At 44.4% G+C, this 11,248-nt stretch overlaps 1 protein-coding gene and 1 pseudogene across 2 annotated transcripts in view; both read left to right on the forward strand.

Annotated features, from left to right (window-relative positions):
* Positions 1-19, forward strand: part of LOC146629754 (zinc finger protein 609-like) — a 35,473-nt gene extending 35,454 nt beyond the window's left edge. For both annotated transcript variants that reach the window (XM_085360221.1, XM_085360222.1), the window contains one exon: positions 1-19. This exon is cut by the window's left edge and continues 478 nt beyond it. The gene's annotated coding sequence lies outside the window, so the exon portion shown is untranslated.
* A 1,145-nt stretch (positions 20-1,164) lies between these two features.
* LOC146629755 (trypsin-like) lies at positions 1,165-3,629 on the forward strand (annotated as a pseudogene).
* Positions 3,630-11,248: the final 7,619 nt, after the last annotated feature.

The raw sequence follows: 11,248 nt of genomic DNA on the forward strand, positions 1-11,248 counted from the left end.
TGTGTGTGTGTGTGTGTGTGTGTGTAAATACTGTACAGAGGAATTATTTTAAAGAGCTGTTGGATGATGTTGGATTTCCTACTCTTCTTTTTGTCTGGTAGTCTCTGCCTCTGTTTTTCTACTGTTGTTGATCTGATATTAAACCTGTAGCTGGTGGAGCAGCGCTCGAGCTCAGTGTCCTCATTTATTCCCTGAAAACACCACAGAGAAGCTGATGTTGTGAAACGTCTTCGGGTCCTGGGATGATGGGAGGCAGGAGGGATCCGCTCAGATCAAAGGGTTCTTCTTCTTTCAAAACAAAAAGCTTGCAGACTCTGGTTTCATTGTGTAGAATAAAATATTTGCTGGTTTAAAAACGTAAAACAAATGGAGAAATGTGCTTTTGGATGTGGATCCATCGATGCCTTCTAACGCACCACCCCCCCTTCTCCTTCTGCCAGCAGCAGCACAGTTTCACCCTGAGCAGCGGTTCATTGATGACCCCGACCCATCTCATCCTGTATTTTGCTCACGCTGACGTGGCCTTGCTGCATTGCTGACACGGTCTGATGTTTCACTGCTGTTTCCCAGCAAGGCTTCAGTTTGTCTTCTGTTGGATCATTTTACCTGTATGATGATGTTGATACAGTTTCACCTGAGAGTTGCAGCTGTAATCTCAGCTGATGAAATCTCTGCTGTTAGCGTGTTTTTGTTTTCTCCATGATGCTAACCACTCTTGTAAGAAAAGGGGAGGGGCTTGGAGAATTTCAGACACATCTCTTCTTTACTCAGAACTTTCTGTCAAACTAACTTCATTCAACAACTTGTAAAAATCATTTTGCAGTATAAGTGTTGTGCTGTCTCTGGTCTCCAGAGCCGTCCTCACAGCAGACACCGTGAGGTCACTAATGGTTGTGACGGTGCCGGAGACTTCAGGTGTCTGTAAACTGCAGAATGAGAGCCAACGACGTCCAAATGTACCAACAGGAAAACGCAAAACTAGATGTGACAGCTGTGCGTATCATAACCAACAAGATTCCAACATTATTAATGCTAAGAACAAGCCTGCGGTTAGCATGACAGGAAGTCGAGATGATGAAGATAGTCCAGCCTTCAAACTAAGACGCGTGTTGTATAAAAGTCTTTCTACAGAGTAAAGGACGGTTTGAGGTTCCTGCTGGCACCATGCGCTGTCTGCACAAGCTTCTTCTTTGTCTTCCACCATGTCTGCGAGACATCAGTGAGACATCAAATATACCTGATTTATCTTAATGCTGTAAACGCCACACTGACTTTAACTTCTTCTTTTATCAGAGTTTGCAACAGGAATCTTTCATGGAGAACAAGCGGCGCAGAGCTCGATGGCGTCAGTGCAGGATAACGAGGGTCGACATGTCTGTGGAGGTTTTCTCCTCACTGAAGACTTTGTGCTCACTAGTGCAACTCGTGAGTTTGATTTCCTGTTCATCGACTTTATACAAAAACATTTTCAAACTTAGAGTGATCTGATGAATAAATACAGGTTATTGACGAGGCAGGTGTTATTTTAAAGGATAATAAAAGATGATTAACTTTAACATCATCAAATATTAATGACCTTTGGAATATGTAACAACAAACCTCTGACAGCCGTTAGATACAGCACTGCTGACCAGAGATGGGCAGTAACGCGTTACTGTAATCTGATTACTTTTTTCAAGTAACGAGTAAAGTAAGGGATTACGATTGCAAAAACGGTAATTAGATTACCGTTACTTTCCCGTAGGAACGCTGCGTTACTGCGTTACTAAAACCGTGATTTTTTGCGAGAATGTCTCACGACAGTGACGTAAGCGAGTGCGACGTTAGTGACAACAGCTGTGTGCAGATCAACAATGGATCACATATCGAGTGCAGAGAGAGTATGAGCGTGCAGCGTTTAAAGCGTGGAAGTACTGACCTTACTTTGAGTTTGATTCCATAAAAAGTGACACAAACATTAGTGTCCGCTGTGCGTGGGAAGAAAACTTCTTTTTACAGCGAAAAAAACCCCTAAACTTCCAAACAAGCACCGAGTAGCTACGACGTAATGGGAAACTCACAGAGAAACTCGCGGATTCTTCCACTGACCGCGGCACACCTGCACCAGGGTAAACCTCCGCCTGCCCCACTCCTGCTTTACAGGTGAAAATAGAGCAACAGGACCGCTGAGTCTTTGACTTTATTTATTTTCTGCTGTGTTTTACTTGCATCTATTTGAAAGACTGAGTGTAAACACAAAAAATATTTTATTTTATGTGCTGGAATGTGCAGAAAATAGGTTTAAATGTTAAACTAATTTCTTCCAGTCAGAGAATGTTGCAGATAATTAAATGTTTGCTTGATGCATAAAGTTAAAAGATTAAAACTAATAAAACAAGTTTTAAAAAGAGACTTTTCCATCTGATTACATTTTGTATGATGGATTATGCAGAAAAAGTAGAATTGGGCTGAAAGATCTATCGCTTTATCACCTACTCAGGTTGTAAATCGTGTTTTTAAAAAGTAACTAAGTAACTAAGTAATTAATTACTTTTGAAAATAAGTAATCAGTAAAGTAACGGGATTACTTTTTTGGGGAAGTAATCAGTAATTAGTTACTGATTACTTTTTTCAAGTAACTTGGCCAACACTGCTGCTGACATTAGCCTGCATGTAACGACTGAGAAATCAAGAGATCAGGTTTAAAATAGTTTACATTTTAAATTCTCGCTGATTACTCCCTCAGAGGCCTCACACACGTCGTTCTCGGCAACCACAATCTGAAGAACGGTAAAATCATCAGGAAGTAAAAATTGAAAACAAAATCATCCGTGAAAATTACCAACACGTTGGACTTGGTAATGACATCATGTTACTCAAGGTAAGACAACAGTTTCGTTTGACCTGTTTGTGGTATAATTATATTTTTAATAAAAGCTTCTATGTGGAAAAACATGTTTCTATTTTTACTCCATGCTGTGTCTCCAGCTGTCTGAGAAAGTTCAATTAGACCACAGAGTACAAACAATTCAGCTTCCTGCTGAAATACACCTACAAGAAAATCACGTTGTCATGTGGCTGGATGGGGAGAAACTAAAACTGATGGGGAGCCTGTTGATGAGTGAGGGTGGTGGACGTGTCATTGATAGACACGTCTGTGAGGAACAGTGGCCTGGTCTTCCTGCCAATGTTACCTGTGCAGGTGGATATAAGACAGCCAAAGGATTCTGTCAGGTATGTTTTCTGTGCTTTCAGTGGAAACTTGTTCTGTTGACAAACATATAAAAAAATAATCTGACAAATTAAAATCCTCACAGGGTGATTGTGGTGGTCCTCTGGTGTGCGACGGTTTGGCTGTTGGTCTCGTTTCTTTCAACTATTACCGTAACGATAACTACCCCGTTTTTATAAATGTCATCAGTTTGACAAAGACTTTTAGTTTCACTTATTTACTGGGGTCATTTTGCTTTCACGTTGGTTATTTCATTTTGTTTTTCTCTTTGTTTGATTCTTTTTTTTCTTGTGACTCTCAGATCCTGTTCATCAGCTGTGGAGGGTTTTTGGGTCTGCCACTTAAGGACACACAGAGATATTCACTGAACGGATTTCCACATCTGTTCATGTTTCCTCATCATCACGAGTGCCTCTGAGGATAACTGAAAAGCTTCTGCTTGATTGTATATGAAGAAATAAAAGCCAATATTAAAAAGAGAGTTTTGTTTAATGCTAAAAAATCTGGTGGTTTGGAAGTTTGTTTGATTTCTGATGCAGTGCACTCGCTTGGCCACACGGCGGCGCTGTTGAGTTGTCAAATAGCTCAACAGAAACATTTCAATGATGTGGAGTTTGTTTCTCGTTCGTGCCGTTTACAGATGTCCACTGAACGCATCACGTGCAGGCTGGGATGATGGTGGTTTCTAAGGAAACCATCCCTGACTGTGTTTCAGGGAAAAATAAAAAAACATCCACTTTAAACACCTGGCGGAGGGTTCAGGTTAACATGAGCTGTCTGACTCACCTGTGACAGGTAAACCTGAGTGTAAGAGACCCACAGGTGCATTAAGTCTTCAGGAGGTTGAACAACAAGAATTTAGTCTTCATGAATTCACAGGCCTCCTTTAAGTCATGACACCAAAGCACAGCTTTAACTTCTGTGCAATGAAACACCTGTGTCCTGGAAGTGATGTCACAGTGGCTGTTTCTTCGCTTCCTGTTTGAGGTGAAGGCACGACGACTTGTTAGGCTCATGAAGATTTGACCTCTCAGCCTAAAAGCTGGTGTCCCAGCCTGGAGGAGGTCCTGAGGGTCATCATGTGGGTCGAGGTGTGATGGTTGGGATGGACTCACCTGGGATTGGGTCTCCTCCTTTACTCAGATTCCTTCTGCTGAAGGAATCAGCCGTGACCTGCGGAGCTGAGAACCTGCTGGTAGTTTGAATTCACTTTAAAGCTTATAAACCTTCATCATTTTAAAAAAGTGCCGGCATGTTAAAGCTGCACTCAGGGAAGGAAATGTGACTGTGGTTGTTTAATCCAATCACATCAGTCGGGGTTGGCTCTCATACATCAGGAGGAGATGCCGCCCCACTCCCCGCACCTCTCTAAACACACCTGGGCATCAGCCCCTCCAACACACAGAAATGATTTTCAGCCAAAGATGTGATGATGTCATCAGGTGTGTTTCAGAGACAGTGGATCTGACGAACGGTGATCCAGACAGGTGAGACGCAGACAGGTAACAGGTGATGATGACGCAGCAGAAACATCAGGAACATCTGTGTGGGGTTGGATTAGAAACCGACAGAGAAACGTTTTTAAATGTGCCTCACGAGTGAAACCCGTTTAAACACTCAACTTTCATTCATTCTTTACTTTGAAAGGCACTTCCGCTCACTTCCTGCACACGCTGTGTCGAATGCTGCCAGCGTGACTGCGCAGCTCGTGCACAGAGAGAGGGGAGCGCCCTGTGTCGGTGCTGAAGGACGGACTCGGGGACCGACACCGGACCGACCGGGACTCCGGCGGACGTGATTGAAGACTGCATAAGCCTCGCAGGTAAAGGTGAGTCTGCGCTAGGAGTCACGCGCTCGTTCTGCGGGGATTCTATTGTTGAGTCTACTGAGATCTTATTTTAATATTTTCCTTCATCAGTAATAAACCGCTTTATATGCAGCAGCTTTGTTTTCATAGGTGCGCGTTAATAGCACGTGCACACGTTAGTAATCACATTACTGCTGTAACAAACCGTCTTTTATGGATACAGACTGAATGAAAGCTTGAAATGATGTCAGATATCAATGAGACATCTGATTGAACTTTATTAATGTGGGTTTGATGCACGTGAGCGCGTCAGGCTGAGGTAACTCTCCACCCTCCTCCACCTAAAATCTACTTAAATAAATAACTCACCAAACACCAGCAGCTAGGTTACAGACACCACCTTATATAAAAGATGGATGTGGCCACAGACTGTATATAAAAGATGGAAGCATCAACAGACTGTATAAAAAAGTAGAAGTAACCACATGACATCACCCGTCTGTGAAGCCTCCGTTTAAGCACTTTGACCTGACTTTTGTTTCCACATGTGATCGTTCACGCCTCAACACAAAAATCCACCAAACTAAGCCAACAAACCCGGGCCGTTTCACAGAGGAACTATTTTTTCTTTCTGTCTACATCCGCCAACCAAAGAAGCGAGCTAACGGGTGCTCTCGGGCTCGTCCTAAAGGGCGCTGAAAGAAATGTGTGAATTTCATTTTTATCTGGAAAATAAGGATAAATTTAAAGAGTTGATTTCTACACAGAGACAAAGCTGCTGGGATGTTAAAGATATGAAGGAAAGAGGGAATGAAAAAAGTCAGGAAGGATGGAAGACAGGGGAGGGAGGAAAGAAGGAAAAGGAAGCTGGAGAGAGGACGTGATGATGTAGGAATGATCTTCAGAGTAAAAGTTTAAAGTGATAAAGTCGCAGATTTTCAGGGAAAAACTGATTTTGAGCTCATTCGAGAAGCTCCCATCTTCAGCCTGATCGGCTGTGCTGGGTTTGCAGAAGATGAAGTAATCAGGTTACACTTCATTATCAGCTTATCAGTAATATGATTGGACCCCGGGGTTATTCCACAACTTTGAGGTTTTACAGTCAGAGTTGTTCCCGCGCTGCGTTTCTCACAAAGAAAACCGTCAGTGAGCAATACAGATAACAACAAGTGTAATTTCCACCTTCATGAAAAGCTTTGCACAGAGTGATGAGGATTTTATCAACATGACTAAAAGTAGAAACGAGGAGCTCCTTTTGTTGCTGTGAGGCTGTGGGGTAGCTGTGTGAGGCGGCCTCGCTCTGCAGCTCACTCAAAGAGGTGTTTTGTTTGTGGTGCTGGACACACACACACACTGAGGCCTGCAGGGGAGGTGCTGCATGTTAATGACAGCGAGGCACAAAGTTAATGCAGCTGCAGAGACAGAAGCTCACTGTCAGTGTTGGTCTGCAGGACGAAATCAGGCCCAGAGCTGTTTAAATGTCTCAACCTGCAGTTTGTTCTTAATCACCAGCAGGGGGCGACTCTGATGGCAACTGCAAAATTGCATTTGTCCCGTCTTCCTGGCGCGGCAGATGGCCCCGCCCCTCCCTGAGCCTGGTTCTGCTGGAGGTTTCTTCCTGTTAAAAGGGAGTTTTTCCTTCCCACTGTCGCCAAAGTGCTGCTCACAGTGGGTCACATGATTGTTGGGTTTTTCTCTGCAGTAGGGCTGGGCGATATATCGAGTTTTTAAAAAATATATTTTTATACGAGATAAGAGATGTGACAATATCCTTTATATCGATATAGTCTATGCTATAATTATAGTTGTGGAGCCGCAGGTTTGCCTCTCTTTCGTCCACTTTTGTCTCTACGCTGCGTTGCTCCGCCTCTCCTTCACTGACCACAACACCCCCTCCTCCCCCATCGCTTCACCTGCAGGCAGCGACAAGATGGACACGGCAAATCTCCGTTAACGAGTTACTGCGCATCTCCCCGTGCGTGGGGCTGGACGGCGTCAACGTGTTAACGAGCTAACCACGCTAACGCCCAGAGGTGCTGCACGGCCTAAAATCCTTTCATTTTCTCAAAAGTTGACAGCGCGCCTTATGTATGAGTTCTGGTTGTGCTCACTGACCGCGAACCGCTTCTCTGTGGAACACGGCGCTCAGCAATCTGACTAAAAATGTTTGAGTACGACTTTGCTACGGAGCCGCACCGCGTTACGGCTGCCGCAGTCTGGAGCCTCGCGGAGTGATACGTACTGTGCTTCAGCGTAATATCACCGTACTGTGTGCGTATAAGGACCATAAACGGCTCCTGTTCAGAGACGCGGTTACGAAGAGGATTTCAAACTCCAGGCTGTCGGTCACGCAGTACAAGTTAAGAACAGAGCAGCTGCTTGTTGTTGTGCTCAGCGTCTGTTAGTTTACATTTTGACTGCACAGTTGTGAGCTCTTTGTTATGCACAAAACAACATTTTTTCTTTTATTTATGGAGCATGATTATTTAATAAATGCTGATAATTTATTTCTGAGTAATTGTTTCTTGTACATCTGCGCTGTGTGTTAATAAAAGTGCAGATGTACATGAAATGTACATACTCTGTATGTACAATAATACATACTACTCTGTATGTATTATTGTACGGTCTACCTTACAATATAGAGCGCCTTGTGGTGACTGTTGTTGTGATTTGGCGCTGTGTAAATAAAGTTTGAATTAGCGTGTGACTCGAGTGGCCAGCAGAAAAACTGCTTCTGGATTAGCTTCATGTCTCAGCTGCATTTTTGTTGAGAAATGAGAATAAAACCTCTTTTGTGCCACTGCTGTATTCCACATCAAATCGGTTTGGTAATAACGGTGATAACGACGGCCCGCTAGCACGCGCTACCAAAAACAGTGCTTTGTTGTGTATCAGACGGACGAAAGCTGAACCAGTTCCACTGAAGCTGCAGCATTTTTACAAACCAGTTCTGGTTCCTCCGTTTCATTCAACGATCCGCTTTCTCCGCCGTGCTTTTTCCGCCATGTGCGTATGAAAACAAAAGCACTGCGCCTGTGCGTTTTACCCATATTCTATCGCCATGTTTCATTTTCTTATCGTTGCCCAACGGTATACCGGTGTTACCGTGAGCGGTATGACATGGCGCAGCCCTAATCAAGAGACTATTTTATTAAAGTAAAACATGTTTGGGATTCTAATAAAAGTAGAAGTTGTGCATTAAAGTCTTGCTGGGCAAGTAGAATTACATCGAGCACATGTTTGTTAGAGCGTGTTGGAAAGAGCTCCGACTCACAGCCAGCTCCACACACCCCCACCCGCATGGGTCAACAGGCGTTCGTCGTGGTGTGCTCGTTCTCACCCAGACTGTTTCACTTTGGTCTCGTCTGACTGAATAAGCAGCTGTTTGTATTCCCTTCAGGTTTCGTCTTTCAGGCGTGTACCTTTTTGTACCTCGAGCTTTGCTGTATGCAAAGTCTTGCACGCTATCGAAACACCACTTTCCATAGATAATCCGGAAGCTCTGTCGGTAACACTTAACTGTCCTCTCATCAGCGTGAGGTTTCAGAGTCATCATTCGATGACACGGCTCTTCCTGTTCCTCCTAACCACCACCGCTGCATGAAACCGTCTGATTACCAATCTTTGTTTTTAGAAAGACAAGCTGTTGTTCACATGGGTGCAGGGCTTAGAGCTTCACACAGAACCTGCAAACTGTTGACCAAATGCAAATTAGGGTCCAAATGTTTAGATAAAACAGCGGCTTAAAGGAACAAGCCAAACCACATCCAACAAATTAAAAAGCGTCCTTTTCAGGAGCGTAAAAACCCTTCACCCTCAGCGCGTGAAGCTGCAGGGGTGCTGAAGGCCCGAGGCCGAAGCACGATGTGCTCGCTTAAAGAGGAAGAGTATCTGCCTCGAGTGAAGGAGTTTAAGTATCTCAGTTTTATGTTTGCAAACTGCATCGATCGATCTTTCGCCACCTGGGCCACGACTGAAAGAATAAGTGGCAGAAATGAGATTCCTCTAAGGGTCTCTGCGCTCTGCGTATACATAACGTCACCATAACCAAGAAAACTTTAACAGGTTTCCTGTGTAAGTTTTTCTCAACTGATGAGTCAAAACAAGCCATGTTTAATCAATCAAAGCTTTTTCATTGAGTACCAGAAGAAATCTGAGCATCCAACCGAAGACCTACACCTTCTTAGAACGACACTCTTTCCATAAAATCTGCTCCGAGGGTGTGAATACCAACATTATCTATGAGTGATTCCTGGAAAACAACCTGAATTTGGTTTTGTTAGCATTAAGAGCCTGCAGCTGCTGAAAGGAAGCCCCTCGACAACCTGATGCAGAGGTGAGCACGCCGAGTAAAGTATGCTGTCTGCATAAAGGAGCTTTCTAGCTGTAGCCATAGTCTTTCTTATATTATTCATAAAAAAGGAAAATAAAACAGGGTCTACAGCGGAGCCCTGGGGGACTCCTTCATCTTCAGGAATCTTTACTACATCTGAGTTTTACCTCCTAACAGCAGCTCAACAAACACAGCAGTGTGCTTGCCGTCCACTGTCCTTTGTTACCATCAGAGATGCTGATGACCCAAGCTCTTCATCGATCCTGATACTTAAGGTCCACACACAAAGTTTGGATTCAGACGGCAGATGTTCAGATCTGAGAGGTCAGAGGCTGCTTTCCAGATTTTAGGGATGATATTATCCTGGATACTCAGATTAAAAATATGAACAATAGGCTCAGAAGTAAAGTCAGCTGACTCAGACTGTCAGATGGCTTTTTTGGAGATTTCAAAGCTTTATGGATCGCAATAATAGAAATATGTCTAAAGACAAACGGGTCCCTCCGCCTTCAGTGATCTGCAGGATACGGCGTCCTGATGCTCGGAGAGGCAGGTGGTGAAGTTTGAATGTGGCTTTCGAGGAGTTTTATTTTCTTATCGTTTGCATAGATGCAATTCATCAGGAACCACGATGAGGAAAACACAGAAAGAGCTGCTCTGTGTGCAGGCTGGCAGTTTGAAGGCCAGCGGTCGGCATTCAGACTGCTTCCTGTGATCGAGCTCTTCATGCTCCGAAGAACTGACACAGGTGATGATGATGACGATCATTATTCTTACACTCTGCTGGAGCGGCTTTGCATCAGTCACAGTTCAGAATAATCCTTCTTTATCTCATACCGCCCCCCTTTCAAAGACAACTTTTTTCTGATTGGCTAGTCCGTGTAAACAGCAGGTTTGAACCTCAGATGGGTGGAGCCTCTCTGTATGACATCACACAGACGCAAGAGTAGAAAAAACTGTGATGAACGTGTTCAGGCCTGCAGGAGCTCGTCAGGAGTCATGTGACAGGAAATGAGGAGAAAGAGGAGAGTAGCACTTTTCCGGTTGTTGCACCAGCTGAGGTGTCTGACTCCATCATCCTGGGGAGGGGAGGAAAAGGAGGAAGAGGAGGAGGGTTCAGCACCAGCTGTCAGGCGAAGCAGGTGAAAGAGTGTAAGCATCACGCCTGTTACCGAGGCAACTGTAGTGCGTTCCCACCTCCTTCGATGTCACGGGCATGTTAGCACGGGTCGAATCAGCTGCATGATGGCTTCTCTGAGCTTTTATCTTCATTTTCTCTGAATATATCCTTCGTTTCGGCAGCCGTGGCGGTACGGCTGTTGGTGGAAACCTTCACTCACATGTGTGCGTGTGTCATATCTGAGAACTGTTTCAAAAGCTTTTCTCCCCACAGTGTTAAACCCTCATCTTTGTGTTGCAAAGATTTCATCCATCACAGTGCTGCAGCTCCTGACAGGGCTCTCCTCCTGTCCCAGCATCCTCCTCGGTCACACCAGTAAACATAAAAAACTGTTTTTGGACGTTTTCTGAAAACGAGGAAGTGATTGTGCTGATGTGATGCTGAGAGGAAGTGCGTTTAATGTGAAATCCGCTGATAACTCGAGCAGCGCGTCGATCCACTGTCTGATTGACGCGGTCCTCCCATCACCCACCTCTCTCTGCCTCTGAGAGAAAATAAACTCTGAACATTAGAAACATTAGAAACTGCTCGTGTTTGTTTGAAGGATAAAAGTGAACACATATGATTTCATTCTGCATCAAGCTGCAGTGAGCCCGCAGACGCCATGCCGAACGCGCCGAAGGAGGCGCACGGCAACAGAAAGGATGCCAGGGCAGAGGGGCACTCTGGGAAATGAAGTCACTGCAGTTCTTTTCATCACAATCTGATTTTTGC

The sequence above is a fragment of the Diplotaxodon limnothrissa genome, linkage group LG7 (assembly GCF_057381915.1).
Source record: "Diplotaxodon limnothrissa isolate DT_005_m linkage group LG7, D_limnothrissa_male_GT1.1, whole genome shotgun sequence".
Classification (NCBI taxonomy): Eukaryota; Metazoa; Chordata; class Actinopteri; order Cichliformes; family Cichlidae; genus Diplotaxodon; species Diplotaxodon limnothrissa.